Source organism: Lepus europaeus, chromosome 5, assembly GCF_033115175.1.
Source record: "Lepus europaeus isolate LE1 chromosome 5, mLepTim1.pri, whole genome shotgun sequence".
NCBI lineage: Eukaryota > Metazoa > Chordata > Mammalia > Lagomorpha > Leporidae > Lepus > Lepus europaeus.
The window spans coordinates 153,683,781-153,704,767 of NC_084831.1; positions in this window are offsets into that span (position 1 = coordinate 153,683,781).

Consider the following 20,987-nt stretch of genomic DNA (forward strand, 5'->3'; position numbering starts at 1 on the left):
GGCGCTGCAGGTGGAGGATTAGCCTATTGAGCCGTGGCACCAGCCTAGACACGTTATTTCTATCTCCATTTTCCACTTGTTCTTCAACCTATTTGTGTCAAGTCCCCAACCCTACCAATTGATGGAACTCACTTTTGCCACATTACCATTGACCTCCATGTTACCAAATCCAGTGGTTGATTCTGTCTTCATCTTTGAACTCTCAGCAGCTTGTGTGTGTGTGTGTGGGGGGGGGAGTGTTGACCATTTCCTCTTTGAAACACCCCTTTCTTTGCTTCCTTAACACATTTTTGGTTTCCTGGCTTTCTCTGACCTCACTGATCATATCTGCTCCATCTTCTTTGCTGGTTCTTGTTCAACCAACTGCTAATCTTCCAGAATTTTTTTTAAAAGATGTATTTATTTATTTGAAAGAGTTACACAGAGAGAAGGAGAGGCAGAGAGGCAGGGAGGCAGGGAGGGAAGGAGAGAAGGAGAGAGGGAGAGAGGGAGGGAGGGAGGGAAGGAGGGGTCTTCCATCTGCTGATTCACTCCCCAGTTGGCCACAACGGCTGGAGCTGTGCCGATCTGAAACTAGGAACCTGGAGCTTCTTCTGGGTCTTCCATGTGGGTGCAGGAGCCCAAGGACTTGGGCCATCTTTCACTGCTTTCCCAGGCTATAGCAGAGAGCTGGATCAGAAGTGGAGCAGCCAGGTCTCGAACAGGTGCCCCTATGGGATGCCGGCACTGCAGGCGGCGGCCTTACCCACTATGCCACAGCACCGGCCCCCCAGAATTTTGTTAGTTCTCTCTTTATCTCTCAAGTCTCTTCCTTGCAGATCTACTCAAATTGCATGTATTTAAATACAACTTCCACACAGATGTCTCCAATATTTATATCTTCAGTCCAGACCTCTCTTCTGAGTCCTAGATTTAGAAATCTCATTGTTGGGACATGTGTTGTAGTGTAGAAGTTTATGCTTTCCACTTTGGTGTCAGCATCCCGTGTAGGCACCAGTTTGAGTCCTGGCTGTTCCACTTCCAATCCAGCTCTCAGCTAATGAACCTGGGGAAGCAGTGGAAGATGTCCCAAGTACTTGGGCCCCTGCACTCATGTGGGAGACCTGGGAAAAACTCCTGGCTCCTGGCTTTGGCCTGGCCCACCTCCCTTGTGGCTAGGGAGTGAACCAGTCATGGAAGTTCTTTTATATATATACATATATATAAATATACATATATATACATAAATATATATATATATAAATATAACCTGCCTTTCAAATAAATAAATCTTTTTTAAAAAAGAAATCCAATTATCTATAACATTGTCACCTGCAGACATTTCTAACCAAGGAAAATGTTCTTGGTAGCTATTTCCCAGTTGCTCTTCTAACCCCACAACTTCATATCCATCAACAAATCCCGTCAATTCAAAGTCTACAATATGCCTTTGTGTGTCCATCGGTATCCTTTGTACTGACATATAGCATCTTCCATCTGGATTTGTGCAGTTACCTCCTAACTGGTCTTTATTTTTTTGGTCTTACTCTATATTACAGTCTATTGTACACACAGCAGCAACTTCTTTGCTGAAAATATTCCAAATACTTCCAAGTCCCCTATAGTAAAAATCAAGCTCCTTATCATACTGAGCAGGGCTTGCTTGCTCAATCCCTTACCTTTCCAAGCTTTTCCTCCCACAATTCTCTCCTCACTCTGCTCTAGCCTTGCTGGTCTTTCAGTCCCTTGGACAGAGCATACTTCTGGAAATGCTATCCCTTTTGCTTGGAATGTTAATTTGCACTGTAACTTTATGGCATTCATTATGGGCCAGTCCAGTTCTAAAGTCTTTCCTTTGACTCACAGATTAATTCTCATACTGTCCGCACAAACTCAGAGCTGTTATTTTTCCATTTAACAGGGAAGGAAACTGGTTCACAATGTGTTCATCTGAATGATCTTTGTCTCTTTTGATGTGATGGCTCACTCTTGATTGTTAGGCTTTTGGTTAAACATCACTCTTCAAAGTCACTTTCCTACATACCCCATCCCCCATCAAAGTGCTAATTGTATCCTCAGCCACTTGTTTTGACTTGCAGAAAATTTTAAAAATATGATTTCATCTTTGATTTGAAAATGTGTGTGTGTGTATGAGAGAGAGAGCGAGAGAGAGAGAGAGAGAGAGAGAGACTGACTGATTCTATTTGCTGATTCACTCTCCCCAGATTCTTGAAACAACCATGGCTAGACCAGGTTAAAGTCAGGAGACTGGAAATCAGCCCAGGTATCCCGTGTGAGTGACAGAAATCCAAATACTTGAGCCATCACCTACTGCCTCCTAGTTTGCACATTAGCGGGGACCTGGAATCCGTAGCAGAGCTGCTGTCCTGATTATGGTATTCTGATATGGGGTGTGGGCATTCCAAATGGGATTTTAACCTTGTTTCCAAACACCTGCCCTTGTTTGACTTTTACAGCATTGTGACTTGCAATTTCTCGATTTACTTACACTTCTGTATGAGTAGACTGCGGTCAGGCCTCTTCCACTGCTATATCCCCATGACTCAGAGCAGCACTTGGCCCTTAAGTGCTTGTTGAGAGTTTGAGGGACTAAAGTCACAACCTTCCATGGAACTTAGCAAGTTAAGGGAGAGTACAGTGTATGGACACACTAAGTGAATCACACATGTGGTATCTAGATCCACATGATTATTCCATTCTACTCAGGAAACAGCTACACTAACAAAACCAAATAGGCAAACAAAAAGAGGGAGAAAGGACTTAAAGAGGAGACTATAACGTGTGGGGCACATACCCGGTGGGAGAAATGACGTAGACAAAGGTGTGGAAGCGGAAACTTGGATTGGAAGGAGTGACCATCCCAGCCTGTCTAGGGGAAGGGGAGTGGGCGTGAGTGCAGGGAACGGTATCTCCAGCAGGTTAGGTTGTGGCCTTGCATGCCACCTGGGGATTGTGGGTGTCAATCAGTAAAGGTGAAAGCTCGCCAGAAATCTTGGAACAAGTACTTTGGGGATTACCAAGAATCCTGAAACCCTCAGCGTATCCCAGATATTGGATCAGTGGTCTAATGGCCTTGCACTGAGGGAAGTTATGAGAAATAGATTTTCTCCACGCCACTCACTGTCCACTCTATAAGAACTCAGAGCCGCAGTCAGGAGAGCTATGTTAGGTACAGTTAGAACACAACTTGAGCTATTGCTTTTCTGCCTGGGCTACAGATAAAAGGACTCTGCCATCAACTTTAAATGATTTAAATAGTTGTTCAGACCTTTTCTGCATTTCTGTTGATTATCATTCCTGAACTTCTTTTATGTTAGATGTTGATTTTTGTTTACTTTAATGTTATTTTAAAATTTTTCTATACATTATATGGTACGTGGAGGGAACCTTTTTATTAATGTAGACATAAGGAAGGTTTTATGGGAGTGGAAATATTGGCAGGGTGTGTTGTTCTTGTAGTCATTAGTGCAGGGGTGATAGTGTTTATTTGACATAGAATAGGTGTATGGATAATTGATTGCACCTTTTTTGTTAAACCGACTTCCTGTATTCTTGAGTGATTTGGTCCTCAAGAGACCCACATCAAATTAATGGAGGGGAAACACGATCCTGCTTGTGAAGCTATGATGCTGCCCAATTTCATGCGGCCTGATGTGAAGAGTACTCAAACGTGGAGAGTTGGCATCCAGATGCTACTTCAGGCCTGACTCTGAGTCACATGACGGTCTGCTCGATTTCCTCATCTCTGAGAAGGAAGCTCAGATAGACCGGGAAACCCCTGCTAGCAATGTCTTTGGGATCCTAAGAAATGCTTCTCTCTGTCTCTCTTGGGTAAGCTAATGTAGAGGGCCGCTAACTTTCCTCAGGCAGATAGATGGTCTGCTTCGAGTCTACCGCTTTGGTGGTAGATGGTGACTGCCTTGGTCTATTACAGATACAAATGGTCATGTTTGTAAATGAAAAGAAATTAAAGCATGAAATCAGCTAGCTCAATCTTCCTCCCTGGATGTATCCAGTGGTCAGCTTGAACTGAAGAATTTCAGTTTAGGGAACGTGAAAACCCTCCCAGTGTCTTTCTCCTAATACAAAGAAGATGATGAAAGGTCTTTGTGAGAAGTCTGAGCGGCTTTGTGCCGTGAATGCAAGCCAGGAAACTCTCACTGCTCTAAATGGACCATGACTTCGGAGAGGATGCATGCTCCTTTCCTTTAGCCATTTGTCTACAACTTCCATTCTAGATGGCAAAGTCTTAGCTGTAAAAGTTATCTACGCCTCTTTCTTGGAGCCTCGCATGGCAAAGCTCCCACCTGTGTAAGTCAGTGATATGTGGGTCATGTTGACGTAAGCAATCTCCAGGTCTCAGTGGTTTGTAACGACAGCGTGTTTCTTGGCTGTGGGCTGGCACGATACTGCTCTGGCTCCAAATGACTCTTAAAGGAAGAAGATAAGACAGAAACAGCGGTCACCATCGGGGATAGCTGTTTGTATGGAAAATGAGAAAGACACAAGACTGACCCGTGCAATAGCTCTTATGTGGTTCACACTCAGTTGACCGAAGCCTAGAGTCGATGGGTGACAGTGTGCTCCTCTTATGAAGAGTTTCTCTAACTCACTTGCCCAAGTGCAGAGGTGTGTGTTTCTCTTCTAGAAAGGAAGACTGGACCATTGAGAACAACAATACAACGCACACGCTGCTCTTCCTTTGCAGGATGTTATTTAAATGGACTGCTTTCTCTAATAAGTCCACTTCACTTCACGCTATCTTAGAAGGAACAGGGATCTTCCTTGAGTTCATGGACATAAAGATGTGCCTGTGAGCCTGCTAGCTCACAGTTCTGGATCATTTCTCACATTAGGGGTGGGTGTTGATTTTTCAGCCAAGGAGTTAGGAAAATGTAAGAGAACGAAAACACTGAGCCATTCACAGAACAGAAAGCGAAGAAACACAGACTCACTGAGAACACTTTCCTTGTGCCTGACTTGCTTAAAGGAGAGTAGCAGTGAGGGAGTCTGGCTAATGAGCATTTGTTCCCCGTCTCAGTGCCGCCTCCGTGGAAGCTCCACCTGCTGTCTCCCTGAGCTTAGACTACCGGCATACACCAGCCTGTCATTGAACTCTAGAATTGAAGATTCAAGAGAATGGCCCAGATGTGCAAAGTGTACTCATTATTCTCTCTCCACCCAAGACTCCGGTCCCTCTGCCTCTGCTTTAATTTAGGTCAGTAACACTTTGTACCTGGACTGTGATGATAGTCCTCTAATTGGTTTCTTTGCCTTCATAGTTATATCCTGATGGTTTATTTTCCACTTGAATGATTTTTTTTTAAATATAGACTAAATCATGTTAGCACTCTGGAAGAATTATTCCTCATGCTTACTTCTTTGAGTCACAATTTAATTACTTGGAAAAATGGGACAGCGTTTTGTAGGGGTGAGTGTGAGGATAAAAGGAAAGAAAATATGTAAAGTGCTTAACATACTATCTCATTAAATGATAGCTAATGATTATCATGATGAAATTGAGAGTGTGCTATTGAGATCTGGGCTTCCCAGTCTGCTTGTCAATACCTTCGGTGACTCTGTACGGCCACTCAGGCCCACTCCACTGTCCCCACCCACTCTCGAAGCTAGAGGTTTGCTAAAGACCACTCAGCTCCCTAACTGGCCCTCCTGTTCTCTGCCTCCACACTCCCGGCCGTGTGTCCTTCCCCAGAGCACGTTGCATCACCCACGGCACTCGGGTCCCTGCACAGCAGGAAGGAGTTAGGAGTCACGCTGTGAGGTTGCTGCCAACCCTCCAGGAGACGGATTGCTCCCTCTGACGTTGTGAAGCTCACCGCCTCCCACCACTCTTTGACGTGTTTCTTGTCTCTTCGGCTAGACAGTGAGTCCTCTGAGAGTGAAGACTCGTCTTAATGGTCTCTTCCCATGGTCCACCGTACCCGGCAGACAGTAGGTGCTCTGTACGTGGTTTGGTATGAAAAATAATAAATGGTGAAAAAACCCAACAGATTGCTGGAAGAGGTTGAATAAGGGATAGGTGATGAGCAAGCAAAGACCACACTGAGGTTTGAGGATGTGAAGGTGGAGGGGTGCAAAACAAAGTCAGTCTACATCCTGTGTTGGGTGGTGGGGTGCACATAGCCTTGGGTAAAAGTGGCTTTGGGGTGTATACCATTAGGAAGACAAGTTCACCAGGAAAAAAAAAAATCCCGAGTTAAGAAAAACCTTACAGATGTGCATTCTCTGGGCTTTATAAATAGGTGCCTTGTAGATGTGGTCCCTGGTATCCTAAATCTTAGCGTTGACACGCTGCTCCTGAGGTTCGCCAGCCGCCCTAAGCCGAACAGGCACGCAAGGGTAAGATTAAACGGTAATTCTATTTGCCTGCCGCACACACCATTGTTTAGCTAGAAAAATTAAACTCCTGTTGAAGCCTCTCAGCGTGTTTAATAAATGCTTCAGGTGCATAGAACCCTGCATGCGGCAGGCAGGAGCGGAGCCATTCCCTGGGAGTGACATATTTATTAACCACCCCGAGGAATGCAAGCCTTGCACCTGGGATGCTGCTGGGGAAACAGGCGAGCAGCGTGGGGGAGGCACTGTGCACAGGACGCGCATGCAGGGCGGGAGATGTAAAACGTGCCCGGGAGAGATGCCTCTCCGTTCTCCCAGGATGCAGCACGGCACTTGGTGTTCCCACTGGGCAGGCCTGCATGCCAATGCTGGTTCTGCCACTTCGAAGCCTTATTACCTGGATGTGTCATTGGTTGTTGACACTTGCATCCCAGTGTGCTCAGCTGCTGTGGTTTAGGGAGAATCTTCCATGTACTGTGCAATGTAGATCGTCTGCTTTAAAAAAGTTTACTAGTAGTTTAAAAAATGTTTTTTTGGCCGGCGCCGTGGCTTAACAGGCTAATCCTCCGCCTTGCGGCGCCGGCACACCGGGTTCTAGTCCCGGTTGGGGCGCCGGATTCTATCCCGGTTGCCCCTCTTCCAGGCCAGCTCTCTGCTGTGGCCCGGGAGTGCAGTGGAGGATGGCCCAAGTGCTTGGGCCCTGCATCCGCGTGGGAGACCAGGAGGAAGCACCTGGCTCCTGGCTTCAGATCAGCATAATGCGCCGGCCGCGGCGCCCATTGGAGGGTGAACCAACGGCAAAAAGGAAGACCTTTCTCTCTGTCTCTCTTTCTCACTATCCACTCTGCCTGTTAAAATGTTTTTTTTTGAGGGGCTGGCGTTGTGATATGGTAGGTTTAGTCACTGCATGTGACACTGAAACCCCATGTGGACACCAGTTCAAATCCTGGCTGCTCCACTTCTGATCCAGCTCCCTGGGAAAGATGTGGGAGATGGCCCAAGTGCCTGGACCACGGAATCCATATGGGAGACGCAGAAGAAGGTCCTGGCAACTGGCTTTGGCCAAGTGGGGAGTGAGCCAGCAGATAGAAGATCTCTCTCTCTGACTTTCAAATAAATGAATAAATCTTTTAAAATTTCTTAAATTTGTTTATTTAAAGAAATTATTTAGCAGATATGAAAATTGTCCACATTATGGAGTACCATGTGATGTTGTGACACAGCTATACAATGTGGAGCATCCGATCTGGGTAAACGTATCTAGCTCTTCAAATGTTTGACATTTTTTCATGGTGAAATATCCAAAATCTTCTAGGTTTTCTTTTTTTTTTGAATAGAGAAATATACAGCACATTAACATGATCTATAGTCACCTTATTGTACAATAGAATCCACAGCTTCTTACTCCTATCTCATTATAACTTAATACTCATTAATCAACCTTTCTCTACCTCTCTCCCTGCCTGCTCTCTTCCTGAGCCCCGATAGCCACCATTATACTTCTTTTTTTTGGTTAAAGATTTATTTATTTGAAAGGCAGAGTCACAGGCAGAGGCAGAGAGAGGGAGAGGTTTTCCATCCACTGCTTGACTCCCCCAGATGGCTGCAATGGGCAGAGCTGTGCCAATCTGGAGCCAGGAGCTGCTTTCTGGTTTCCCATGCAGATGCAGGTGCTCAAGGACTTGGGCCATCTTCCACTGCTTTCCTAGGCCATGGCAGAGGGCTGGATTGAAAGAGGGGCAGCTGGGACTCGAACCGGCACCCATATGGCATGCCAGCCCTGCAGACTAGGGCTTTAACCTGCTACGGGACAGCGCTGACCCCATCCACCGTTATACTTTTAATTTCTATGAGATCTCCTTTTATTAAAAAAACAATTTTACTGTGGCAAAATATAACCTGACATGATAGTTGCCATTTAACCATTTTTAAAAAGATTGATTTCCTTTATTTGAAAGGCAGAGTTGCAGAGAGAGAGAGAGAGGGAGAAACACACAGAAAAATAGATGGATAGAGATCTTCCATCCATCCAAGTGTCCAATTCTGTGGCATTAAGTACACTTACCATGCATCTACTTTAATATTACATTGGCCCTATGAATTCGGTACTGATGATTCTTTAAGGATTCTTGGTACATATCAGGTGCTAAATACAAGGAAGCTATTATTAATCTCGTTTCATGTCGCAAGCTGGAAGATCCTCTCTACAGCCGTAGAAGTGGAAGTTCTAGATTATTAGATGCACCGGCAGAGACACCTGCACCTGCTGGCAGAGGCAGCCCTGCCTCCCTGGTGCCAGGCAGATGGGCTGCAGGCTGGCCTCGGTGTGGCCCTCTGGGGGCTGACCCGCTCCCACCATAGCCCCTGGGGGAAGGAAATGAGTTAAGCCTGTCTCCAGACACGTTTGTATTGATTCTGTCGGTTTCTTGCTGCTTGCTGACAGGAGATAGATGGCTCATAACGCAGCTGGGCACAGCACATTACGTGCCTGTCTTGGGGCTCCTAAATCATTTCGAAATTTTAAATTCCCTAATCAATATTTTATCCTGAGCACACGCCGGTGATGGGGCCTGCTTCTCCTGTGGGCGGGGGCTCACACACTGGGACCTGGTGTGAGTGGATGGAGAGACCACAGGCCGTGTGCGGAGAGCAGTCAGTTTCGGTGTGTCAGGGACAGTATGGCCCTCGGGCATCTCGGGATCCCAGCACACCTGCTAGAGGGGAAGAACCCAGAGGACTGAGAGAGGATGTGGTTAACCCTTGGCTACCTAGCTCCTGGCAAAACTGAGACCAGAGCGAGGCCTTCGGACTGCCCGTGCAAAGTCCTCTCCAGGAAAACCAGGCCCAGCAAAGTGCCCGACGCTTCGTAGATGCTCAGCAGACGATTGTTTGGGATTGAACAAATGTCAGAATTTGAGAAAAGCCAAAGCCTGGGCCAAACAGGGCTTCATGCTTACGAAGCACTGACCGGTGTTCTAAATGCTCCATTGTGTGTAACATATCCCAAGTGCACCTCCCCGGGAGTAGGGGTTGTCATTATTGTCATTTTGCAGATGGCAAGATCGAGGCACTGAGGAGCTAAGTGGCTGGCAAGCGAGGAAGCCCCTGGCTTGAACCCAGGCCGGTGGCTCTGGAGGCTGTGCCCATGGCCTCTGTGCCACGTTGTGTCCCCATACTGGTTGGGTTTGCTTGTCGCCCGTGGTCGGTGGACCCACATCCAACATGCCCTGTGTTTCAGTATGGGGCAAAGTCAGGACAAAGAAGGAAAGGGCGTTGGTTCTGTAGTTGCCAGTGAATCTGAAGGCAGCAGTCGTCTGCCAAAGCCGGAGGCATCCATGCTGTGGGACGGAGGAGGAGCCTCACGGCTCAGGGCAGTCTGGGAGTGGTTAGGGGAACAGCAGCTGAGTGCAGGACAGAGCTCTGGTTTCCAGCGGTTCCGAGCAGGATGCAGGCGCTCAATGAAGAACGCTAGATGATGTGGGCACAAACAAACTATGCCCCTTACGCCGGCTCACAGAGCCTTCCTGGGGGGACTGGTCCTTCCGGGCATTTGTCTTCTTCCTTCCCTTTCTCTTACACCTGGTCCTGTTGACTGGCCCCAGGGCTCCAGCTGCCTTGCCATCTCTTGTCCCCTTGACCTCTGATGCTCAGCCACACAGCCAGCTCCTGGCCGGCTCCTGCATGGGGTTCAGATCTCAGTCTAGAATGTCACCTGTTGTGGGAGGCCGTCCTTGCTCTCCTGTGAGACCAGCTACGCTGCCCGTTGGGGCCGCAGCTCCTTCAGAGCCATGTGGCCAGGGAGTGCCTATGCACAGTGGATGATGAACAACTACTGACCAAATGAAAGAGTATATTTTTTTAACTTTTATTTAATATATATTTTGAAAGTACAACTTTGGGATTATAGTGGCTTTTCCCCCCATAACCTCCCTCCTACCCAACAACCATCCCATCTCCTACTCCCTCTCCTATCTCATTCTTCATCAAGATTCATTTTCAACTATCTTCATATACAGAAGATCAACTTGGTATATACTAAGTAAAGATTTCAACAGATTGCACCCACACAGATACACAAAGTATAAAGTACTGTTAGAGTACTAGTTTTACTGTTAATTCGCATAATTCAACGCATTAAGGACAGTGATCCTACACAGGGAGCAAGTGCACAGTGACCTCCATTGTTGATTTAATAATTGACACTCTTATTTATGTAATCATTCAGTAACCAACCGAGGCTCTTGTCATGAGCTGCCAAGGCTACGGAAGCCTCTTGAGTTCACAAACTCTGACCTTATTTAGACAAGGTCATAATCAAAGTGGAAGTTCTCTCCTCCCTTCAGAGAAAAGTACCTCCTTCTTTCCACTGGGATCTAACTCATAGACATTTTTCATTTAGGTCCTTTTTTTTTTTTTTTGCCAAAGTGTCTTGGGTTTCCATGCCTGAAATACTCTCATGGGCTCTTCAGCCAGATCTGAATGCCTTAAGGGCTGATTCTGAGGCCAGAGTGCTGTTTAGGACATCTGCCCTTCTATGAGTCTGCTGTGTATTCCGCTTCCCATGTTGGATCGTTCTCTCCCTTTTTTATTCTATCAGTTAGTATTAGCAGACACTGGTCTTGTTTATGTGATCCATTTGACACTTAGTCCTATCATTATGATCAATTATGAACTGAAACTGATCACTTTGACTAGTGAGATGGCATTGGTACATGACGCCTTGATGGGATTGAATTGGAATCCCCTGGCAAGTTTCTAACTCTACCATTAGGGTTAAGTCCGAGTGAGCATGTGCCAAACTATACATCTCCTCCCTCTCTTATTCCCACTCTTAAATTTAATGGGGATCACTTTTCAGTTAAATTTAAATGCCTAAGAATAATTGTTAATTAAAGAGTTCAACTAATGGTATTAAGTAGAACAAAAAAAATATTAAAAGGAATAAAGTAGTAAATTGTTCCTCAACAGTCAGGACAAGGGCTGATCAAGTCATTATTTCTCATAGTGTCCATTTCACTTCAACAGGTTTCCTTTTAGGTGCTCAGTTGTCACAGATCAGGGAGAACATATGATATTTGTCCCTTTGGGACTGGCTTATTTCACTCAGCATGATGTTTTCCAGATTCCTCCATTTTGTTGCAAATGACCGGATTTCATTTTTTTTTTTTTACTGCTGTATAGTATTCTATAGAGTACATGTCCCATAATTTCTTTATCCAGTCTTCTGTTGATGGGCATTTAGGTTGATTCCATGTCTTAGCTATTGTGAATAGAGCTGCAATAAACATTGAGGTGCAGGCAGCTCTTTTATTTGCCAATTTAATTTCCTTTGGGTAAATTCTGAGGAGTGGGATGACTGGGGTGTGTGGTAGGGTTATATTCAGGTTTCTGAGCAACCTCCAAACTGACTTCCACAGTGGCTTTACCAGTCTGCATTCCCACCAACAGTGGGTTAGTGTGCCTTTTCCCCCACATCCTTGCCAGCATCTGTTGTTCGTTAATTTCTGTATGAAAGCCATTCTAACTGGAGTGAGGTGAAACCTCATTGTGGTTTTGATTTGCGTTCCCCTGATGGCTAGTGATCCTGAACATTTTTTTATGTGTCCGTTGGCCATTTGAAGAATGAAAGAGTATTTTGATGAAGTTCTCTTGGGTGCACCTGGGGGAGTCGGGCAGTGCCAACATGATGACGTGTTGGCACTGGAGGCCCAGGAGTACCGCCTCCCCCCAAGGCAGGGCATGCCACTTGAGCAGCAGGTTCTTCCCTGCTTCCGTATGAGCATCAGCATGAGACCTGCGGCTTCCACCCACAGGTCTTCATTCAAATTTTGGGTCCCTGGAGAGCCATGCTCCCTGGGCAGAGAGCACCAGAGGCATGGGGCATCCTGTGTTCTGGACTGACTGCAGTGCAGAGCCCGGAGCTGTGCGGCCAGAGCCGCAGGGCTGCTGTGATTGGATAGGAGGTGGTCTTGGCTGTTGGTGGTGGATGCTTTGCTGAGGAAGCAGGCAGGGACTTCCGGGTCGGTTTCTCGCAATCTTCCTGGAGGAGGAGCGGCTTTGGCTGAGAGCAGGGAGGGACAGTCAGGGTGTGGCTGTGCAGGAGCTCCAGTGCAGGGGTGCTGAGCTCTCCCACAGAGAGCAGGGAGGGAGGGGAGAGTCCGGATGTGGCTGTGCAGGAGCTCCAGTGCAGGGGTGCTGAGCTCTCCGACAGTCACGCAATGTTTCACACGTGGCCAAGCATTGCTGGGTGCATTATCAGATGCGCACGTCCGTCTTGTAAGGTATCTGGACAGGTATCCCTGGCTCTGGAGAACAAAGACTTGCCCGAGACTCTGTGAGCAGGAACCTGACACCTCTGTTCCCCCTCAGATACTTTGCTCAACCACTGTGGAGGAGTTGAGGCTGCTCTGTGATTACACAGAGCTGTGCTCCTCAAACCTGAAGGCGCACGAAAGCCATCTGGGAGTTTGCAAAAACAGATTCTCAGACTCTGCTTATGCAGAGCTGGGATGGGGCCCAAGACTTGGCAGGTGGAGAAGCCCCCAGCTGCTGCTGCTTCCACAGTGTAGCTCCTGTCTAGGTTGCTCCAGGTCTGCCCAGGTGGCGAGGCTGGCTGCTGTACTCCTGCCTCTCTCTGAACCCCAGGAAAGACGCAGAACAGCAAGACTGGACGAGAGTGTCCCGTTTGACCTTGCAATGACCCCCTGCATAAGGACATTGATTGTTCCCACTCCAGGGCCAGAAATTCAGCAAACTTGTACAAAGCCCCTCACCGGGTAAGTGAGTCTGGATTTGGCTGGGTTTAACCACGATGCCACGCTGCCTTCTGGAAGCGAGAGATCTCTAGTGAGCTGAGACTCCTGGCCTCCCCGGGGGTGCTCAGTTACAAACAGAAGTCCTTGGTGTTTAGGAAAGAGGTTGACCCCCTTTCCTGGAATCCCAGGAACCCCAACAGCTGGGTGCTGTCTAGACCACACTTGCTCATAGGCGTCGAGCCACACCTGCAGCGCTGCTTTGAGCTTCGGCTGAGCCCCAGCCACCACGGCACAGGCCAGAGCCGCCCCGGGTGTAAGAGAGAGTGTGTGTGTGTGCCGTTGGGGTGCCTCCTCTTCGGGGCATGCCCTGGGGCTCCCCTCTGCCTTCACAGAGGACTTCAGGGCTTGCCTGCTTTGTGGTGTTGGACAGAATGAGGTTCGCTAGGCCCTCAGAATTAATATCTCAGCAGCTTCATGACCTTCGCCCGCCCACCGGCCTTTGCATTTAAAAAGGATTAGCGGGAAGACTGGTAATTCGTTTCAGAATGCTGAATTTCCGGTGTGACTGGCAGGCTGGGGAGACAACGGGGGCGGGGTGGTCTCCCCCTTTCTTTCCCTTCCTGGCCCTGAGCACAGCGGTCCTGTGATTGTGGGGTCACCTGTCTCAAGGCTGTCTTCCCATTGGACAGTGAGCTCCAGGGGAAGTAGAGACTTCGGTTTGCTCTCACTGTGCCCCAGGCCTAGCCATGTGTTGGGTTTGAAGCTTAGTCACAACTCAGATGTGCAGAAACGGGACATTGTTTTTCTATATCCATCATGAGTCACTTTTTTTTTTTTTTTTTTTTTTTTTTTTTGCTATTATGGAAAGACAGTCTTGACACTTAAAGGTAGCTTAGTCAAATTCTGGCTTACTAGGTAGTCTCTTTTCAACTGTTTCCAGGGTTAGATGTATGTGTGTGTGTGTGTGTGTGTTTCCACGGTGAGCGATGTTGCAAGCTCTCCAGTGGAGCTGAGGATCTTATGCAATGAAAATGCTGCCATTTTAAAATTCAAACTTCATGTCGGGACCATCGCTGCTCCTCAGCAGAAAGAAATGTGTGCAGTCCTAGTGACAGGAGGTGGGAAGGAGGGTCCTGTCTGGTGTGTGCATCACCTTGGGTCCTGGCTGACCTCGGGTGTGTAGTTGGTGGTCTCTCCTGGTGTGGGGGCACTGTCGTTGGTTCTCATGCATCGGATGCCCAAGCGTCTGCAGTTGGTGCAACGCGCAGTCTGTGCTCAGCTTCCGTCCATGGGACCTTGCCCACTGCCCAGCCAGCTTATCCCCTGGCTCGATTCTTGGTGGCCACAATGCACTGAAATTCCCAGGGTAAAACGTGTGCATGTGTGTGTGCGTGTGTGTGTGCGTGTGTCCACGATGAGACATGACACAGTCTCTCCCACAGAGCTGAGGATTCTGGGAAGAGAGAAGGGGCACTTGTAGCTCTGGAAGGCAACTTCCTGGACGGGGGCCTGGAAGGGACAGGGTGGGGACTCTCAGGACATCACCTGCCTGTAACTCCCAGAGATGTACCCAGTACACTGTTCCCACTGCGGTCTTGCATCCTGCTCACGCTATGGGATTCAGAAAGACTTGATCACTTCCTCACACGCCTGGCTGTTGGGTGGGAAAACCAGTGCTTTTGAGATTTTTTTTTCCAGTGAATTTAGAAGTTGGATTTGAATGCCAAACCCATTGCTTCTAGAAAATTTAACTTCGTGTTCTTTCTCCTTTCCCCAACGCCCATCACCCCAAAGCCATGGATAACAGACTCTGAGGGTAGAGGGCTGCTGGGCGACGCAGGCTGCGAAATGGCCAGAAATGAAAAGCACAGAATAATTTCACATTGCATTCTGCTGGACTGCAGGACGCATTTACAATTTAAACAATGACAGCATGGAGTCAGAGTAAACTCTTGGCTAAACAAGGCTCAGAGCCTTGGCATGATGAATATACCAGGACTGCCTGGGGACGCTAAGACTCCACACACGAGGAGGGCCCAGGGGACTGCGGTCACGTGTCACACAACCGTGCTAATCATGCTGCACTTACAAGCATTTTTCTTACAATTTATCCCTCATGTCATTAAGCCATTACATTGTTGGAGGCATTGTTAGACTCTGTTTCTAGGTGAGGGGACAGCATTGACTAAAGGTGGAGTGTGTATACATTTCCCTTTCCCCCATCCATCAAAAATAATCTTGTTATCTAGCCCAATTTTCTCCCCATCTTTTAAACAAAGAGAAAAGGTTCTTGTTTGTTGAGAGAGAGAGAGAGAGAGAGAGCGAGAGTGAGCTTAAGTTAATCTATATCATGAAGTGCTGAGAAAGAGGGTGAGGAGATATTTCAAGGAGAGAAAGCCGCCCCTGCCCCTGCCCCTCCCTCGCCCTCTTCCCCTCTGCTTTCTTTCCTCTCCCACCTCTCCCCTCCCCACCCCTTCCATTCTCAACCAATTGTCACAATGCCAGGCCCCAGCCTTGCGGTACGTTACTTACACATACTCAGCCCTACTGGCCCACATGTGCCAGGTGTCCACACTCCCGAGGTCCTCGGCCGCCTCTGCTGCCCGTCCCTTCTCTCCCAGGCTGATGGGACTGGGGCGCTGTTCGGTTTATGATGCAGAGACCCTCTCTCTTCCCTGGGACAACACGAGGCTTGCACTCAAAGGTCTCATCGACTTTTGAAGGACAAGATTGCCCGTGTGAAGGAGCGGGGAGCCTGTCTGTCGCCGAGGATCTGGTGCTGGGCTCTCTGTTGGTTGCCAACTGTGCCAATCAATCTATTCAACTCACTGAGCACGCACGGAGCCCGTTAAATCCTCCCCTGTGTCCTGGGAAGGTATCCCTGGTATCCCTCCCCTGTGTGGAGGCCCCCGGCTGTCTACCCACAGGAAAGCAAGCTCCTCCCTAGCAGTTAGGTGTTAATGCCCAGTTCTTGATTGGCGTGGACCATGCTCACGGGCGCTTCTTATTTACTGTTTTCTGTGTGCCAGGCCTGTTGCTAGGTTTTATGACTCCCATTTTACAGATGAGCAAGCTGAATCCTAGAAACGTGATGTGATTGGCTTAAGGCTACACGCTTAGTAAGTTGAGTTCAAATATAACTCCATGTTTGTTTTCTTTAATTTTTAAAAAAATTTATTTGAAAGGCAGAGTTAGCGAGAGCGAGAGAGGGAGAGTGTGTACTTCTATCTGCTGTTATATGTCCCAAATAGCCGCAACAGCTGCGTCTGGTCCAGGCTGAAGCCAGGAGCCAGCAGTTGCATTCCGGTCTCCCACACAGGTGCAGGGGCCCAGAGACTTGAGTCATCCTCTGCAGCTTTCCCAGGCACAGCAGCAGGGAGCTGGATCAGAAGTGGAGCAGCTGGAACTTGAACTGGTGCCCATATGGGATGCTGGTTTTGTAGACGGTCTCCTATCCCATTACTCCCCGGCGCCGGCCCCTGTCTGTTTTCTCAAGTTGATGATTTCCCCATATCGCCTCATATTTAGATGGCTTCTCTTTGAAGACTTAGGGTTCTTAATTTCTCTTGGCCAAAGGGAAAGATTGGCCTAGTTCTGAATCCTTGTGAACACCAGCACCGTGGCTCTTCATCGTCGGCCCCTGCTGATCAGCAGGAGGGTTGGTTGCGGGTGGAGCTGGGGCCCTGCTCTTCTCTGAGTTTGCACTTGGAGGACCACTGCCCAGGGCTGCAGGGATGCCGGGGCCCACCTGAGCTTCTGTATGGCTTCTGGGCATTATTCCTCAGGAGAGCAGAGCGCTGGTTATCTGCAGCTGTCGTGGCTTAGTGTCTCCCCTTATCTGGGCCGCGGTCAGGGTGGCCCACTGCCCTGAACCCATGACGATTGCCCGTTAACAAGCTCAGGACTTCACAAGCATTTGGTAATGTAAGTAAAGGTCTGGAAAGGAAAATCGGTTTATTTATGGGCATTTCCCAGCGACCTGTAATCCAGCTCGGAAAACCAGTTTATTTATGGGCATTTCCCAGCGACCTGTAATCCAGCTCGGACTAGACAAGCCCTGGGTCATCCTCCCAAGAGGCTCATTTGATTGAGATTTTTGAGAATGGGGTTGAGTCACCATTTGCCTTTCCTCTGGGTTCTTTTCTTATTCTGCGTGATCAAAGTTAATCAGGGGTCATCTTGGCATTCCCATCGCGGTAGCGTGTGCCACTAGAGGTCTTAAGTGCAGAGAAACCCACCAGGCCTGATACAGACAACAGTGGTGCTCAGGACATGGGGCTATGGGATTGCACAGAGCTGGTTATGAGTCTCAGCTCTGACACTGACAGCTGACGGTCTCTGGAATATTCCTTAGCCTGTGTGAGGCTGGTTTTCCTTAGGATCAGGGCTGATAGAAAAAATATTTACTGAACAGATATGGCATGGACCTCTGCTCGCCAGCAGATAGGGAGGCTAAATCCGAAGCAATGCCAGCTATAAACAAGCCAGCCCAGTGTGGACTGCTGGTTTGTCTTTCCAAATATGGTTGGAGTCCCAATCGCACTTGATCTCTATACAGGGGGAACAGGCTTTAACTAAGTAAGGAGGAGGAGGAGGTGGTGTGTGTGTGTGTGTGCGCACATGCACTCAGAACAGTGGAAAGCCTGCCTGGGCGCGAGGATCTTCAGGATGAAGAGGGGCGCCTTCCATCATGACCAGTTTTGCCTACTCCATGCCCTTTGTGCAATTTGATAGCCTGCAGATTTAAAGCTACAGTGAAGAAGGGTCCTTGTTATTTGGCCTTTCTCACTCTGCTGCCCAAGATAGAGCAAAGCACTTGACATTGTGTAAAGGGCTCCCAGCCCTGGCACAGAGGGAAGACTTGAACACTCGTTGCGCTACTGAACAGCCATTGACGGCTCTGGTCGACCTTCTGCTGGAAAGCGGATGATGCTACGGCCCACCTCATTGGCTTGTGTTGCAAAAGCAATGAGACAATGGTGTGAAACAGCTGGCCCACAGTAAGGATCTCAGCAAAAGGGAGCCGCGCTGGGCCATTAATCTCCTGGGCTACGTGCCTAATGGGGCAGGAGCTCTTTGAGGCTCCGGAGGGTTTAGTTGACTGCCTGAGGCCGGGAGGAGCAAGAGGGTTTACCTTGTGATGTAGTGTGGGCCCGGTTCTTTGACCCGAGTTGGCCCCCGTGGGAAACTGATAGCAAATTCTAAATCAGATGAGCTAGAATTTGAGCTGGTTCTGGAAGAGGAAGTCCCATAAAAGTGCTGCCCCGTTGGGTGAATTCTAACAAGCCGGGCAGAGCAGGCTTCCTGCTGAGAGGGTTTCGGATCGGTGGGAGGAGCCGGACTCAGTGCAAACACTGGGGCAGCCACACAGGCTGGGACACGACCACCGAGAGGGACAGTGATGGGATCCAAATCAGCAAGGATGAGGGAGAGGAGCCACAGCCAGAGGCATCCTGCGACCTCCTCCCCAAGTCAGATGGGACCTCTGACTCACGGAAGCACGGTGGCCAAAGTGAGCAGCGGGAGGAAGGCAGCCTGGGTCTGTTTGCACTGCAATGAACTAGCACAGCCTCGGTGATGTACAAGCAGCAGAAGTTTATCTCAGTTCTGGAGGCTGGGAGGTCCAAGGTCGAGACACAAGCAGATTGGGTTTGCAGACGGCGCCTTCTCCTGCATCCTCACGTGGTGCCAGTGTGTGCTACATCTCAGGGGTCTTTTATAAGGGCACGAATCCCAGTTGTGAGGTCCCACCTCCTAGCACTACCACCTTAGGGCTGAGGATCTCAACATGGATTTTGTGGGGGACACAAACATTGAGACCATATCGAGGTGCCTCTCACCTCAGCTCTAGGGAAAAGCAGCCTCTGGGAGACCTGGGTGAGGCAGGGCTCCAGCTACCTGGCAGCTGGGAACACAAGGCCAGAGCCTTCCCTTGCCCTGTGCTCTTGGACCTGCCAGTGCCCAGGAAGCCATCGCTGGCTCCATCTCAGCCTTGGACACCCACCTTGTGCTGCCTCTGGCACTTAGGCACACACTGTGGTCTCTGCCTGCCTCCAGCACTCTTTGCTTCGTGAGTCCCCCTCCTCCCGACACTCTCTTGGCTCTTATATGATGTGAGGTTGCCCTCTGGTTACCCTGTTCCCTCTAACATTGACATCTCTCTGCTTCTCTCTAAGATTCATTTATTTATTTATTTGAAAGGCAGAGTTAGCGAAACGTCTTCTGTCCACTGGTTCTCTCTGCAAATGGCTGCAAAGGCCAAGGCTGGACCAGGCTGAAGCCAGGAGCTTCTTCCAGGTCTCCCACGTGGGTGCAGGGGCCCAAGCACTTGGGCCATCTTCCACTGCTTTCCCAGGCATGTTAGAAGGGAGCTGGATGGAAGTGGAGCAGCTGGGACTTGAACTGGAGCCCATGTGAGATGCCAGCACTGCAGGCGGAGGCTTAACCCATGCCACAGCAGCGGCCCCTCTCTCCTCCTCTCGAAGCTTCATTTTTAAACATTTTTATTTATTTTCAACTCTGTTTGAAAGGCAGAGAAGTGATCTGCCATACACTAGTTCACTCCCCAAAGGTCCACAACATCTGGGCTGGGCCAGGAACTCAGAAGTTAATCATGTGGGTGGCAGGATCCACCCACTTGAGCCATCACCTCCCACCTCCCACCTCCCAAGGTGTGCAGTACAGGAAGCTGGAATTGGAAGTGGAGTTGCAGGTTGGATCCAGGCACTCTGATGTGTGTGGGTGTCCCAGGTGGCATTTTAACCAGCGCATCAAACACCTGTGCCCATCCTTGGTTTTGGTGCTCACTCACTCTCATTCTAGGGAACTACAACCACTCTGTCTCTAGCCAGGAACTCTTTCTTAAATATTTGGACACCCTCTGGATATTTCCTCTTCAATTCTTTCCTGGGTTATTACACTGACCTCCATCCTGGGTCTAGCTCCAGGCTCGCTCTCCCACAGCACACACTAACTCTGCGGCCCAGATTTCTTTTCTAAATTACCCATTAGATCACATCCCTGGGCGGCTTCAACAGCTCACCGGTGTCCTGATGGCGGCCGAGTGTGGTTTAAAAGCACCTGGATGCTTGGGGCCTGCTTTCTTGCCAGCTTCATTTCTCCTGACTTCCCCATTCATGTCTCAGACCCTGGCTTCTTCGAACTCATTTCCATTTCTCAAACATACCCTATGCTTCCACTCCTCACCCTCTTTACCATGTCATCTTTTTTCTGGAAGGCTCTTCTCCTCATGACTCTTTCCAAAGGAGGCTTGGGCAGCACCTCCTCTGTGAGATGACATCAGACATCCGGGGCTGGCGTTGTGGTCACGTGGCCCACACAGTTGCCCGAGACCCTCTATTCAGAAGGGCTGTGTGCTTGCTTTAGTGGTCTGCTGTCACTGTTCTGTACCTCTCAACAGTTTTTGAATAAGGGCTTTGCATTTCTGCCTTGCACTGGAGCTGCAAATTCAGTCGGTGGTCCTGAGGACGCCCCCGTGGTGGCACGCAGAGTACAACCGTGACACTAGCCAGACGGTGTTACCTATCCATCTGCACGCTCCTTGTGGGCAGCGGCTCTCTCTGGTTCATCTTGGTTGCCGCACCCCTAGGGCAAGAGCGCTGTGTGGTAGGGGCTCAGGAAAAGGCGTGCTGCGAGAATGACTCCTACCCGTGGGTCCTCTCTCACCAGATGTTGAGAAACTCTCCTCTGGAGACCATGGGGAAAAGAGCTTTGGTCCAGGTACCAGGACCTGAACTCGAGTTTTACTTATTTTTTTTTTAAACATGGCTTTATGATCTAACTTTGCCCCCTCTGGAGCTTCAGTTTCTTTCTTTAAGATTTCTTTTATTTATTTGGAAGGCACAGTTGCAGAAA